Here is a 16,463-nt window from a genome sequence, read left to right on the forward strand (position 1 = left end):
TATTACCTCGCTGCACTTGCTGAATTTAAATGGTAAATGGTAAATGGCCTGTATTTATATAGCGCTTTACTAGTCCCTAAGGACCCCAAAGCGCTTTACATATCCAGTCATCCACCACTTGAATGCACTTGATGTTCTTTGATATTCTGGACTGCATGCTGGGGTGGTCATGGTCATGCTTTTACTACGGGCAGAAATGTAAAATGCAAATGTACACACGCACTCCTTTTATGCTAAGGAACACACACACACACACGCATTCACATAAAGCAGTTTCATGCCCCAGCATCCTAATAGTCTCTGTGCACTGCTATGCCAATCATGTAACCCCAGGTAGAGTGGACAAGCGGGTAGACCAAGTCTGAGCATCATGGGAGACAGGGTACATCAGACAAGGACAAATACAAGATCAGCCACTCAACACCCCAAGCTCCTTTCATGAGGGAGAACTACAGCTCCCCATCTGCAATTCAGTGTAAATCTACACAGGACTGGACATACAATGCAGGGCAAACACGCTCAACAGAGGCCAGAGAAGAGGCTGGAAAATTATAGTGTAGTGAAGGGGTTGAGGAAACAGCAGGGGGGTAGTTGAGAATGTGAAAGCTTGTTGCGAAAAAAGCACAGATGGCCTAAGGCTACAACATGGTGGGAGGAGGAAAGAATAACTGAATAAACTAATTAGAAGGGCAAAATTTCACACACACCTCCATCGAGTCAGCACTCCTTATTTTCCCTTGAAAAATATGTTTTATCTATAAATCATTATTATGCAAAGAAAATAAGGCTTTAAGCTGGAAATGCAATAATCAAAGCTCAGGTTTTTACACTTGATTGCATTGTGTAACACAATAACACAGAAGTTTGGGTTGCGGTGGGCGACAGCAGATAGCTTCACACGTCGATGTCAACACGGAAATGCAAGCTGTGCATCTGTGTCATGCAATGTGGCGGTATTAGCTGAAGGCCACGAGGAAGACATTAGGGCCATGATCTCTGTATTAGCCTGAGAAGAGGACACTTCCACTTAACTGAAGGAAGCGTTAGAGAGGAGGGATGATTTAAATTCAGTGACAATGCTTTAAATACCAGCCAGGGATCACAGCTGTGCCCTTTGGCAAAGTAATTATTCACTCCCTTAGAAGACGATCAGGTGTGGATGTGCGGTCGTGCATGCGCACGTGCTTTTGACGGGGAGTGCGCCAGCATCTGTCTGTGTGCGTGTGTGTGTTCGAGTGAACTGTGAGGCAGCGAAGGAGGTGTGAAATGCTACAGTTTCTCCTCTTTTCATGTAACTGAGAAGTGTTTATGCCAAAGTCTTCAGAGGAGAGAAAAGGGGTGTTCAACTACCGGCTCGATATCAGGTGAAAACCGTGAGAAGGAAAAAGGAGGGAGACATAAAACAAGAGTTATTAAAGGTTAGCTTTCCACCTCTCCATCACTGTCTCTTGCCAGCCTGCTGTCCTCCCGTCCATTATTTTTCTTCCTTCATAACCTTCAACCACAGGCATCCAGATCTCAGAGGGAGGAGCTTTCCTGCTGAAGCAAGACAGAGGCCCAGCCCAGGGGCTGAAGTGATGAGACTCATTCAGAAACTGTCCTTCAAAAACTGTAGTTTGATGGAGTTTTTTTTTCCGTTTTGTTGTGTTACTGCTTCTAGATTTCCTAACACATCTTCAGTCCTTTCCTCCTTGCAATGCTTCATCTCCCTAGAGCTCCATCCACTGCTCCTAAGTTATCAAGTAGCCTCAACACACACACACAGCCACACTCAGATATCTGCGGGTGTGTTTCTGCTGACAGTCTAGCCCTTTGTACTGCAGGGCTGTTGTTTGATAAGTCAAACACATAGTTAGGGGCCATGAAGCTTCTCGTTATCTACCCACCCCCCCTCCCCCCGCGCACACACATATACACATGCAGACACACATACAAAGTAATTTCCCTTCTCAGGCTTGTCATGGTAACAGTGTAAAAAAAAACAGTAAAAATACAGTACAATGTATAAATGTGAAGGAATTTTCCGTATTAGTTATTAATTAACTTCTGCAACGCTTTGTGTGAGCAAGGAGGGAAAAGTACCAGCGAGGGCAGCCATCACACTGACAGGGTTCATTTGGATTTTACTCTGGAGCTCAAAAACTGGTTCACCCGAAAGACAAAACTCCAAAACACAAACTTAACAATGTGGTGTATGCTGTACAGTGTAGCGAGGAATGCCCAGACCTCTACATTGGAGAGACCAAACAGCCACTTCACAAGCGCATGGCACAACACAGAAGAGCCACCTCCACAGGACAAGACTCAGCAGTCCATCTGCATCTTAAGGATAAAGGTCACTCTTTCGAGGATGCCAATGTTCACATTTTGGACAGAGAGGACAGATGGTTTGAAAGAGGAGTGAAAGAAGCCATCTATGTCCACTGTGAGCGACCATCTTTGAACAGAGGCGGTGGTTTACGACACCAACTCTCTGCCATCTATAATCCAGTTTTGAGATCCCTCCCCAGACGCCTTAACGCCCACTCACATCCTGGGCCATCTGATATCAGGAAATCGCATGATAAGGTGGGGCCAGGTTTCACAATGAACTCACCCGAAACTCTGGCTGATTGAGACCCACACCCATCTTCACACCTTGGCTCAGGTGATTAGAGGATCATCAGGGAGTCCTTTTGTCCCTCTTTGAGGGGATACTCCCACTGGGTTTAAATCTGGGACTCTCCACCATTTGACCTTAGAACTGAAGAAGCTTCTCGGATGAGAGGTGAAACGTCTTCAAGCAACTTAAAGAAGTCCAGACGCTTTTCTTTGCAAGCTCCTTTGACTACTTAGAAAGAAATGTTAATTTATTTGTTAACTGGTGTCTCCTCTAAGCACAAAAGTCAGGAATATTATGCAAAATAATTTGAAAAATAATCATTATTTAGGTTTAATATGACTTATTTTTTACTGAATACCAAAATTATTTTTTGCTATGATATGATATTTTGTAATCCAGTAGACAGGTCAGTATTCACAAATCCAAAATGTAGCTTTCTGCTTCTCTCTGGGTTTTACACAGCTGTAACTGCTAGCTAGCAAATGAGCTAAAGTCAGTGAAAACCTCATGGTTCTACCGATATATAGACAGGAATTTTAAGACTCTAACAGCACTTATGTTTTAGTTACCTCTACTTTGGACTTTAAAAGGGTTTCAGGCAAAGTTACTAACTCCAGTATCACTGCGCAAAGTGACATCAGAGTGACATGTTTTATATGTCATTCACGGGCTAACATGTGGCAATTGTGGATGTGTTTTCAATGTCAAACGTCAACTTATTATAGACATTATAGACACAGTTTGCAAAATATGCACATCAATAAAGACTGCCGAACGGACAGTCCAGTTCATACATACACACAAACTTTTCGTACTTTTTGTTGCAACTTCTCTCAGTCCTGCTACCAGTCACAACCGCATTCACTTCCTCTTACAAAACTCTTTACAATAAAACAGGAAACTTGTAAAAATGAACAGTATAAAATGCAAATGCTCATTTAAGCTTATTAAACACTTCTCCTTTTTTCAATTTTTTTTTCAAAATACTTATTAGTTTTCATTTTAACATGGATTTTTATTATTTCAACACAGTTTAATAAATGGCAGTTTTAATCTGGTCACAAACAAATAAGTTAATTCACTGAAATTAATAAACCAGTTAAAGAAAACAGGAACATGTAAAATAACGAGAAAAACCAACCCAAAACAAAACCCACATTTACTGAATAAATCAATAACTTAACACGTGATGTCTGCTCTGCATGACGTCCAAATAGTTTGGACATCATATAGATGTTTAGAATTGGTCGTGGACCGGCGGACCCAATGTAGACATGATCTGCACGTCTATCCAACGTCCACTCCTGGCTGATGCTAACAATTGCTAACTTTAGCCTCTGATTTGGGTTGCTAAAGTCCACTAGCTAGCTTACCAGCATAGACTAATCTGCTGGTTAACAGACCACACTGGTGAGATTATTGAAAGTTTAGTTTCACCTCTGCATATTTATCATTATGTCCATGTTTTTGCAAGTACAAATTTTTGAGTCAATGTTTGCAGACATTTTCCATGTAACTGTGTCTTCGCTCTAGCATTTGTTGAAAATGTAATTTATGTAATGCTGAGCAGGTTATTTCAAGTATGTGGCATATTTTTGTGAAACTGTTGAGCTAATGTGATTAAATCATAACTATCCATCCATCCATCCATCCATCCATCCATCCATCCATTCGCTTCCGCTTATCCTTTTCAGGGTCGCGGGCACTGGAGCCTATCCCAGCTGTCATAGGGCGAGAGGCAGGGTACACCCTGGACAGGTCGCCAGTCTGTCAACATTCACGACATTAGAGATTATTTGAAAAGTGTATCACTAGCTATCACCAAAATAAGCACTCTACGCCCTGCACTGGAAAAATATCCCTTACTTCACCTGTGATCACACAATTTGGTTTTCTAGACTGCAATGAGTGAAAAAGGATAAAAATACAAGCTGGTGATGATCCAGTCCAGCTGGTCTCAGGAGATGAAGCCTGATCACCTTCTCTTCAAAAACAAGGTGAGTTTAATGTTGTTATTGATTGAAGTTTTTCAAGGTAGGTGTGGTACTTTAATAAGAAAACTGCTTATATTGCAACTGAATGCTGTTATGTGTATCTAACTCGATGTATTATAGGAAAATGAATAATGATAATCCACAGCTGATCTGATCAAAAGCAAAACTGTTCTTTCTTGCTAGCTTTGAATGCTAACGTGTTCAAATCCATTAAATTTGTATTTTTTATTTTTAGCTTCAAAGTAAACAACAGCAACAAAAAAACATATTAAAATTTCATTTTGTTCTTCTTTTTTCCTCGGAATAAATCCTGACCGGGTTCAACAGTTGAGATGGAGGAGCAAAAAAAGTTTTTCTTTAAACTTGATGCACTGAACATTCAGACTGCAGGCTGCATTCAGGACTTCATCGCACTGGTACATGAAGAGAGGTACCAAGAACACGTGTGCACACATGTACAAACACACAGTGTCTCACTTTGTGCTTGCTCTTCCCCTATCCCCAGGTGTCACTTAGTCTTGTGTTATCACTGTCTTATTCGTTGTGATTTAGAGTTTGTTACACAAGTCGAGGTTTTTGCTTGGGAAATAACCGTGACCTTGTTTTCAGAGACTTCTCAAACATTTTATGGTCGTGAAATATGTCAAACCTTTCTCCCCTCCCTACAGTTTAACAGCTGAGAGCATCTTGAGCACAGCGGAGAAAAGATGTGCACTGAGAATTTTGAACTAGTACATTTAAGCGTGGTCACCGCTGAGGATTTTTGGACACGGGTGCGATTCATATAGCACCACTTAACAGTCAATAAATCTTGTCTCGAGGCACTTTATATGGTAAGGTAGAGACACTACAGTGTTAATGTAGAACAACTGTTCGCTCGGATCCATTGATGAAGTGAGTTTGGTAATCAAAAGTGAGTGTTTGGCCATAACTGACTACATGTGAATACAATATCATGGAATGAACAGACAATCTGGCTGAGGCAAAACAACCACACCTCTAGCTTAAACGTACTCTGGATATTGTTAAATGTGCAAATATTGTTACATTTCTTTGTTAGGTATCCTGTTTGAAGAAAACACTCTGGAGCCACTTGAATGCATGTATATGAACACATTTACATAAGGACAAACTGACTTCAAGGAAAACAAAAATGCTCAGATTTTAAAGTTTTTGAGTTATGTTGCTCATGTATTAGCTGTATAGTCATTTCATGATGAGATGGATGCTGTCATTATATTTTAGTGTAGTTTCTGAGTCGAAGAGGATAGAATAAAAGGATATTTAACATAACTAAGCACAGATTATTTTAAATTTAAGAATTTTTGAGTAAAGGGTGTATTAGGTTTTAATTGCATTGAAATGTATGAGTAAGAATATAAAGAAGTATATTCAATGAGTTACATTACCGTGTGAGAAGTGCCTGTAAATGGTAATATAAACAGAATTTTCCATTTTACCATTTATGAAAAAGTCTGTGAATTTACGTAAAAAACAATGTCCTGGCAGAAAATTAACAGGTGATTTTCTGTTTTTCTACAGATTTGTTTTTAAATAATGATAATTCAATATCAGCTCAGTTCATCACAAACCCAATGACGTGCATATTCAGCTGCAGACAACACACAGCACTTAATCAGTCTTCATTTGCCTCCTTTTCTGTTTAATATATGACCATGCGTCCTCTTGTTTAGAAAAGAGGAACTCTGTTTAAACAGTTTTGCCTATCACCTCTTCCTAACAACAGCATGTCCTCCTGCAAAAAGCAGGAGCCATTTTAACTGGCATATACAGGCATGTTAAAACAATGAGGCTCCTCACCAGAAACAAGATGTACTAACAGTAGTTTCACCTCAAGAGTTTTCCTTACAGAAATAGCAAAAAATCCTATAACAGCATTTTTTCCCCTACAAAACCAAAAAGTCTGGTCCTAAAGCCTCTGGAAAGTATCTGGAAAAAAAACTTTTTTTGCTGCAAAGACCTCATTTTATTACACTGAATGAAGTGAAATTGGTGACTGGGCTTTGCCATTTACTACTCAGTAAAAAGAGAAAGCTGCAAGAGCAGGATCATTGCAGGAAGGTAATTGGAAGACTAGACTTTAACGTGACCTCTCAATGACAATGGACGGTCATGCAGTAAGTCGCAGTCTGACATTTTAACAAATTATAAGGGGATCAAAGCACACAGTTGATTAATTATTTCATATATAGTGCTAGAACATCTGAAATGCTGGTCAAAAAGAGCAACAATTAGACAGCACCTTTACAGCTTCTCTGGTGGGTATCATCTAAAAGTGGTGGGAGAATAATTTATATTCTTTACTTAAGTAAAAGCGGCTAAATTAAAATGAGAAAGAAAGAAATAAGACTTTCATGTTCCAAGCCTTACTTAAACCTCCATTAATCAAACCTTGTCCACTTAGGGCCATTGCAATATGTTGCAAACAAATTATTACCTTAACCTCACGGTGCAGAAACTAGCAAACACTGGCTGAATCCAGTTACAAACAAGCAGAGTCCTATTTTTGCCCTCTGGATGAAATAAACAAGGCATTCATTATTATTTTATTTTTATTTGTGCTCTGCTGCTTCCTGGGTAAAATTTTTGACTAACTTCCTCGTTCTTTTTAATGCTGCTAAGGGGGTGAGATTGTGCAGTTTACAGTTAAGCAGCTTTGAATGGTTATCTGATTACCTTTAGATGTTGCCACAGACTGTATATAAAGGATGGACTTAGGCTAAAAAACTGCATTCTATTAGATGGCCAGCAGGGGGAGACTGCTCTTGATTCGTAAATATTTATCTGTTGTGTTTAAAGTCTTGTTTGCTAGTCTTATTAAATACATACATTTTGTAAATTATGATTTCCTTTACTGTAATCAATATATCATACCATTCAGGACCGCTAACATGGGTCACTTCAGACTGTAGAAATAGATATGACTGTGGACTTCTTCTTAAACTACAGTTCTTTGGAGCAGTTTTGGAGCTCCTGTGATTATAAATCATACAGATTTCACCTGTGACAGTTAATCAGAACAGTAAACAGCTTGGTTCAGTTCAGCAGTTTTGATTTCCTTCTTTAATTAACAATGCAGCTTTAAAAGAAGAAAATAGCTAAAAGTTTAATTTTGCCTCTAAAACATAGTGAAAGAGTGGAAAAAATACAACTGTTGTATTCTAGTAATTATTAGGTGACCTTCACCAAACTGTGCTCCAGAAGAGTCAGTCGTCTACAAATGATTCATCGCACAAATTTCTAATGTGCACAAACACGCTGTAATCAATATGCATGGTCTATCTTCCACTTAAAAGTATTTACAGCTGAAGTAGCATTGCCATCGTCTCTGTTCTCAAAGGGTGCTCTCTATAATGTGCTGACATGCTCATTTCAGTGATAGATATCTCTATTCAGCAAATATTTTTTGCTCATTACCTGTAGAACAATGTCTCCTGTACCTTCTCAGACCCCTACTTAAAACAAAATTATGTTTTGACACCAAGTCAGTGCACAAGTCCTAAAATCTTCTGAGTAGCTCACGATTTTATGATGCACCTTTTATCATCCTGTCGTGTGTGCAAAGTATGACCTCATCAAGAGATTGCTGTGCAATTGTTGACGTTAGCTAGAAAACACTGCCATCGGGGAACAACAGTGCACCAGGGAGATGATGTCTTTTGCCTTATATTCCTGTAATATGATGACCTTCACCTTAAAGACTGTAGTATACAACTGAAACTTTTTAAAAACAATTAAATTATTGAGGCTGTATGGGCAAAGGGATTCTAATTCATCGCTGGATGCCTCCTGCATTATGGTGTCTTTTGAGACACATACACACAATATTTTCTACTGTGAGATTTTATAGATAGAAAGGTGGATACATGGATAGATGGATGTGCACACTAGCACATGATAGAGATGTAAGGGTAAGACAATTCCTTTCACGCAGTGGGATTTTTTTTTTTTTTTTTTTGCTGGATCAAACAAGTCAGACGATTGGAATTATGAGCAGGGTCAGTGCTCCAGATGAAACAGCAAGCCTCTTCTCTCCCACTAAATTCACTTTCCACCTATCCTCACCCTGCCTCTGTCCTTGACTCCTCTTGACCCTTCAAATTTGTGGGGAATTGAGTTATTTGGTGGTTCAGCTATCACCCTGCAGCCATACCTTTAAAAGTCGACCTTCGCCTCCTGCAAACATGATAACCTGAGCACCGGCTTATTGATGAAGGCTCTTTAACATGGTTCTTTTGTCTCTGCCTGGGGCGTAAGGAAATAAATCAACCTTACCAGTGTCTTTTTAATCCTCTTCCTATATCTCTAGAACACAGAGAGAGCTGACAGTTACCTGGGTTCAGGGGCAAAGGGCTTCCATGGTCACTGTGTATACACATTGTGACATGTCACTGCAGAAAACTGACACATAATCTGATGTACAGCTCGCAGAAATGTCCGATTGGGGCTGAAGGTGTGCTGCTCTCTCGCGAGTCCCTCTATCATTATTTGTATTCCACAGAAGGAAATAATCAAGTCACTTTTGAGGCAGATGACTACAATTGCGAGCACACATACACAAATCCAAATGTCTATCCATCTAAACACACAGGCATCCGAGTCCTAAGACTGTTAACATTTGCCAGGGACTGAAAAGGCAGCAGTGGACTGTGGGTGGAGATTTACCGAGGAAGGGGAGGGTGATTGTGGGAGGGAGGTGTTTGGGTGATGTGGGGGAGGGCAGCACAGGACGAGGGCGGGAAAGTGGATGTTTTATGAGGCCCTTAACATTTACTTCCCCAGCGTTTCAATCTGCCGTGTCTATTAAGGAAGGCTGCTCCTCCTACGTGTTCCCCATCCATCAAAGACCGAGAGACACGAGGCCCCACACTGACGGACAGCTCGATATGATGGAGCGAGAGAAAGTCGACATAAGGCAATGGAGGGAGAGAAAGTGAAAATACTGAGAAATGAGGGAGGAAGAAAATGAGAAAAAGGGGTCAGAAAAGTGGAATGTAACTGAAAACAGCAGAGAGAATGGAGACGGAGAAAATGGTCGAAGATAATAATAATAATAATAATAATGGATACTTTATTGATCCCCATGGGGAAATTACTTGTTTTTCTCTGCATTTGACCCATTCACTCAGTGAAGCAGTGGGCAGCCCACTAAGCAGGCGCCCGGGGAGCAGTGTGTAGGGACGGTACCTTGCTCAGGGGTACCTCAGGGTAGCCGTTAAGTGGATTCAAACCGCCGACCTTCCGATCATGGGGCGACCACAGATGAGTTCCATGCAAACAGCTGAAGCAGCATTTTGTCCCGGAATATGCTTTGTTCAAGGTGGGCCGCTGTCTCTACACAAGAGCGGGCATATTGTGACTCTGCATAATAAACAAAATGCATGCTACCTGCCGAACAATATTTTGCAAGAAGCAGTGAAGTCAAACGAGTGTAAATATAAAGGAACCCCGAGAAAATAGATGAGGTCTCTATTCCCAGTGACAGAGTGTTAGAGGTGTGTGCGGGTCAGGGGGTTGTCCAGCTCTGTTCAGACTTTAGTAATACGTATAGCTCCTGCAGGTCACTGCTATTAATTGCAAACTTACCCAGCTACGCTTCCATTAATCTAAATTTAGGGTCTAGACTAAGTTCCTGCTTGATGTTGTCACTGCAGACCACTGTGCCAACCAACCAATCACATGATAGATTTTCTGCCCTCTAGCTAACCGAAGACAAGGTCCACTATCTGCAAACTAATCATACCCCCAGTCTGACACATTCAACCTGCTGGCAGCCAAGGTCAGCCAACCACTGACCAGTGCAAACTTCAGACGAAAATTGCTACAAATCACAGAGGGAGACGGTGTGCAGCTGAGCAATCCGACCATATGAAATGCGTAAAATCAGACTTGTTAATGAATGCATGCCATTAATGATGATTCCAGTGATGAACAGCTGGTTTACAGTGCTGTTCATCTGTCTTTGGCCTTTTTATCTTAATTAACAGCACACATATGTGCAGCAATGTTCCCACTTTGAGGCAGCCCTGACCGGTACTCACTGACAACATACGCAGGTCAGAGAGAGAAATGTGGAGATTTTGTTTTACAACAGATATACAAGGAGTCAGGGGAGAATGAGAGGGTAAATGAGACAGAGATGAAGAGAGGAGAAAAAGAGAGGAGTTGCTGAAACAGAGAGATAAAGGTAGAGAGGGAAGAAAAGAATGGGATGGAGAGTGGAGTGGGGTTACACCATCGCGTAACCTTGTGTTCCCCCAGCCATACTGCCCCTGGGCTGCTGTACCCCCCTCTAGCAATTAATCATCTGATACTGAGCTTACTCAACCGACAACCAGCTCGCCCACATCCTAATTAAGCGAAGGGAGGAGGAGAGGAGAGAAGAGGGGACGAGTGAAAATGGATGGCCGCTGTTAAAAGAGAAAAAGAGAAGAACAGGTAAAGTGCAGTACAGGAGAATCAAGGAGTAATTTTGAAAGAAATAAAAGGGAAGAAATCCCAAACTCATGGCCAGTTCCTCTGGAATGGTGATGAACTTAATGAAAAGCCCGTGCCAGCCTGTGCTGAAAACCATCTATCTACCAGACTGCCTGAGCAGGAACCATGCTGGTGCCAAGGTTATTCTACGAAGCTCAAAGCCTGTGCTTGTGTATGTGTGTGCTGAAAAAGCAAAGAGAGGGAGTGTGCATGCATACAACTAAAATATATTAGATCAGTGTGTTCAGAGCAAATGCTGCAAGACGTTTAACTTTATGGATGTGCACGTGTATGTGTTACAGCTTGCGCTGTTTCTTGGAGTGTGTGTGCGTCTGTGGCTGTGTGTGCATGACTTATTTTCATGCCGCAGAAGCCTTTTCATCTTTGATCCAGGATACAGGGAGACTTGATGTCCTCACTCTTCTTCTTCCTGGCTGAGAAACACTTGCGTTGTCCCGGCCACCTGCCAGCCTATTAGCTGAGCGGGTAGAAGCAGCTGCCCAGTAGCAGGTGGAAGTCCATCCCAACATCCCTTCCACATGCTAATGCTAATGGATATGATCTCAGGGACCACAGGACTAGACTGCCAAGGGAGGTAGGTCAACTGTGGATAGAAATCAGGCTTAAGTGAAATCTTATGGAGACACTGTGGAACAATAGGCATGTTAGGAATCCAGCATGTGCTTTATCTTGTGTAGTTCAACTACATAGTGCCAAGTCCATTGGGAATAGCAAACTTGCAGCTATTATGTCTTATGTCCCTTGCAGCAAGCAAAATGTTTTCTAAGTTTATTTTTGGTTTATTGTTTAAAAATGAAAGGAGACTTATGCATTTAATTAAATGAAAGGACCAAATCAACACACACTTTCTTCCTACTGAGACTGAAAATTCAGAAATATAAACTGCACATATCTTTGATGAAAACTGCAGCTGTTACCCCGAGCACAATCCATATAAGTAATTATAACTTATATATTGTTCTTCTAGGTTTGTAGAATTGAAGATAAACAATGAAACTGATCAAAAACATTCATAAAATTATAGAAAAATAAAAAGAAATAAAGTATTTTATTTCTAACTTTAAACATCTTACCTTATCTGTGTTTATGGTGGTCACCAGGAATGGATACAAGGAACCAAAGACCTTAAACCATGGAAGGGTGTCCTCTGGATCGCCTTTGAAAATTACACCTATGTCCAGAGTAACGCAGCTGATTGTTGTATGTAAACATTACAAAAAATTATGCCTTTTAAAATGAAAACATAGTAATGCATACGTGGATAAATGTGTCACCAACTTTGAAAAACAAATCTTCTGTGAACTGGGCATAAGGGACTTGTCATGGCAAGTTTTTGGATTATTATTTGTTCCTCAGTCTCACTATCTGCATCGTAACCTTGTCCCCACTATTGATTCCCTCTTTGCTTTCCATCACTCTGCACGGAGAATAATTACTGTAGCTGAGTCCACAGGTGGGGGCAGTGATGCAGTAGCTTTTGAGCTCCAACCCAAAATAGGCCTGCTCCTCTCCTCCTCATAAAATGTCTCAGCCACAGTAATATATGGCGTTATTTACGAGGACAGGGCTTGACAGATTTAATATTTTAATTCGGTTTTTACGACCTGAACATAGGGTCGCGCAGAACTCTTTATGAGCCACCGACATTAATGGACAAAGCGGCAGAGACCACCGGGTGGAGACAGGAGGGCAGAAAGTGACAGACGCAACCATTCCTCATGTATCTCTGTCTAAATGTCATGCATATCTCTTCCTGCTCTGCCCATACCGGTACTCCACTACATTTCTCTATCATCTGTCCTCGGCATCCCAAACCCTCCCCTAACTGCAACAAGAAGACATGGCCATGGAGCAGATATTGCAAGTCTAATAAGGAAGAGATTGATGGTTGAAACGATTCTGGGCTGATACTGCGAGAGGGGGGGGGGGGATTCATGCTCGAAACAACTCGTAGCTATTGGTTTAGAGACTGATGAATCACGAGATACAGCTCAGAACTTTTCAGGCTTTTCATGGCTTCAGCAATACCCTGCCGATACTCTAAAAGTTCAGGGTTCAGACTATAACAGTTGGTATTAGAGCAAGACATAGGAGAGTTGATTGATGAATGCAATGATTCAAGCGCTTCTGTGTAGATTGGTGGTCATTTTAAAAGCACAAGTCAAATACTTTTTCACAATGAAAAAAAAAATTCCCACACCCATCTAGTACTATGAAAAGTTTGATTACTTTTAATGGAAATCAATAGGGTTTCAGCACTCGCTCACAGAGAGAATTTTTTAATCAAGAGAAATTCATTATTTTACCGTGCCATGCACACACACATGCACGCACACACACACACAGAATCAAGAATAAGAATAAAAACCAAGATGCCCTATGCCAAATGGTTTTTTGCTTTTTTTGGGGTTCACTTTTACCACCAATTAAAGCATCTATTAGTTGATACAAAATTAACTGCACCAGCGGTTGATTTAGTAAAACTTATAAAACTGAAACTTTAAGAAAAAAAATCAAGCAGGTCTTCAAAGCAGCATGTCCAGTGGGATTCAGAGTGGTTCCCATGGGAACTGGCAAATGAGCATCTACCCAGCCTCACCCCTCAAGCACAGCGCCTGGAGAACACAGTGATTATTGATCTGTCTGAGGGGGGAACAGCTCAACCAATCAATGGCTCTTTGAGTCCCCAAGGATTCTGGAATAGCCAAGGAGTAGTATATGTGTGCGGAGAGGAAGGTGGGGTGCTAAAGTGGCAGTGTGAAAGTGATTTCTGTTCAACACAAATCGCCAGTTTAATTGACGTGTTAGAAATTGGTTTAAATGGGTTAACAGCCTATCCCAGGCTGGCATTAAGTAAGGGTGCCTTTTTTAGGTGTGAGAGCCCTCCCGAGGGTGGAGGGAAATAGTTGGTCAGGGGCTGACCACAATGTGATCACAGAAATCACAATACTTCATAGTCTCTTGCGGTTTAGTTCATACATTTCACCCACACTCACGGTTCTCATGTAGGAACAGATGTTCTTACATGAGGGTCTGTGTAATACTTCACACTTGTTCACTGTGTCACTTCCCATCAACTAGATGGCTCCAATTTCTAATTTAATTAAATAAACAAATGGTATGAATTTTTATTTTGCAATAAATTGAAAATTGAAAAAACTGCAAAGTAACATAGAGGCCCATAGCAATGTTACTCCTCAGTGAGCTATTTTTAGCTTTTCTTTTGTTTGTTTTGTATTTTTCCACCAAAAAACAGAAAACACAATAATTTTTACTTTTCAAAAGTCACAGGGAGGTGGTAATCCATATTAAACTGGTTGCAGGTAGGGATGGGTATCGAAAACTGGTTCTTGTTGAGAACCGGTTCCCACTGTTTCAATTCCTTGGAATTGTTTGCCATTTTTGCAAACGATTCCCTTATCGATTCCAGTCGCCCCGAATGACGTCACCACGTTGCGAGCGTCATTAACCTGGCAGGAAACACGGCGCCTAAGCAGCTCAAACGCTCAAAACTTTGGTTATACTTTACGAGAACGTATGACAACAGGGCAACTTGCAATACTTGCAAAGTAGATATTTCATTTAAGGGAGGAAACACTACGAATATGCAAAAGCATTTGCTCACAAAACACACGATGACCTTAAATGAACGTTTTTAATTCCGCTCCGGACTCGTGAATCTCAACCCAGCAGCAGCGGTAACGTTTGCACGTCCTCTCCCGTTAATGCGGCAGGTAAATAATCAACTAACAGTGCATATTATGTTAACGCGATCTGCCTTATTACAAAACCTGCCATTACTGTGCATTTAGGTGACCATGATGAGACAGACAGAGTCTGGCTGGCTCAGATGCTGGCAGTTCTCGCTGCAGTCTACCGGTAGATTCTCCTTTCAGGCCAGGATAGACAAATGTCACAGAGCAGTGACAAGTTTGTGGTAAAAGGCTTGCACCCATTTGCCACAGCAGATTCCCCCGATTTTCGGTAAGTGAATGTGTTTAATTGTAGGCAGGGACATTTCTGGATATTCTTGTGTAATTGCTACAGAAGAATATTTATTTTATTATTTTACATTTAAAAAAAATTTTCCTGGGCACGCTGTGACACCCCATTGAAGAGCCGTAGGCTGTGGATCTCTTAAGATCTCACTGTTGGGTTTGTAAGGCCATGTTACTCCTACATTTCTATCTTGTTCAAAGAGAAGATATAAAACAAAGTTCTAAGCTAATCGACCTTAGTGTTCTCCTTTTTTAAAAAAGAATCGATAAGAGAATCGATACAGAATCGAATCGTTAAACAGAATCGAAAATGGAATTGGAATTGTGAAAATCTTATCAATACCCATCCCTAGTTGCAGGTAAGACTGCAGATTTTGTGTAATTCAGTTAGTAGGTTTGCCCTCTCTCATATCTCTTATAAAGTTCAGTTTTTCCATTTAACTAGCATTCACCAAATGTTGTTTATGCATCAACACAACTGCAAGAACTTTGCTGCTGTTGTATTTGTAGTTGTATTTGTACTCATCTCCATTCTTCTTGTTTTTACAGTTTCTGCTTACTGCAAACCTCACATGAAAAAAAATGAAAACATACCTATCACTGCATTTACAATTCGCAGCAAACCTTTCCAAAGATCAAAATATTATCAATTCAAAAAAATATATATCAATTCGTAGATTATTCTGCAGACACTAGTTTTTCTTTCATTATACTTGCCCAAGTTTTTTGTTTTTCCATTTTCCTTATGGCAGTTTTCCCAGATCGTGATGGATTATTACAATAAGTGAGATAGAGCTGATGGCCAAAACTTCACAACAACAATTATACATTAGTTATCCCAAGAAATGGGTTAAAGAACAAAGCAATTATGAGGGGCAACACTACAACAAAAATCAGATTACATCGCTTCACCTGTTAATGTTCAGTCTGTTGAGAGTATATGTGGACTTAGTGATGTTCAGCTGTGGGCCTTCTTTTACATTCTACAGAAGTCTCAAACTGATCAAACTGGAAAGTCAAAGATGGTTTCACCCCCTGGAGTGAACTAAATAATTAACAGCGCTATAATTGCACCTATAAGCAAGCAAATGACCCCAAGCCCCTGGAGAGACAAGGATGGCTGAGGAGGAGTAGAAATGTGTACCCGTGTGTGTGTGTGTGTGTGTGTGTGTGTGTGTGTGTGTGTGTGTGTGTGTGTGTGTGTGTGTGTGTGTGTGTGTGTGTGTGTGTGTGTGTGTGTGTGTGTGTGTGTGTGGGATGGAGATCAGATTATAGCAACAAACAACGAGGAGAAAGTGGCCTGATGAGCACAGTCTGGCCAGCTCATTTACTTTGACATTTGAGCAGAGC

This window comes from Rhamphochromis longiceps, linkage group LG4 (genome assembly GCF_057381845.1).
Source record: "Rhamphochromis longiceps isolate RC_006_pf linkage group LG4, R_longiceps_female_GT1.1, whole genome shotgun sequence".
NCBI classification, from domain to species: domain Eukaryota; kingdom Metazoa; phylum Chordata; class Actinopteri; order Cichliformes; family Cichlidae; genus Rhamphochromis; species Rhamphochromis longiceps.